The following is a 311-nucleotide window of genomic DNA, read 5'->3' as shown; positions in this document are numbered from 1 at the left end:
AAAAATATCCCAACTTTTCAAAAAATAAAAAAAATACCCCAGCACGTAAATTATCACCAGAATTTAACAAAATACCCCACAATAACAAAGTATACATTAATATGCTATAACAAGTAAAGCTAAATTAAATAATACGTGACTTCTAACCAGGTCCCACATTAGCTCAGATGGTAGAGCGCTTGCAAAATACAAGCAAAGATTCTTGGATCGAACCTAATGGGTAAGTAGTTTGTTGGTGTCTCATGTCCCATGTCCCTTGTCCCTATGTCCTCATACCCATGTCCTGTGTCCTGTGTTCTATGAATTTCTTG

The sequence above is a fragment of the Plasmopara halstedii genome (genome assembly GCF_900000015.1).
Source record: "Plasmopara halstedii genome assembly, contig: Scaffold_470, whole genome shotgun sequence".
Lineage (NCBI taxonomy): Eukaryota > Oomycota > Peronosporomycetes > Peronosporales > Peronosporaceae > Plasmopara > Plasmopara halstedii.
This window is presented reverse-complemented; position numbering follows the sequence as displayed.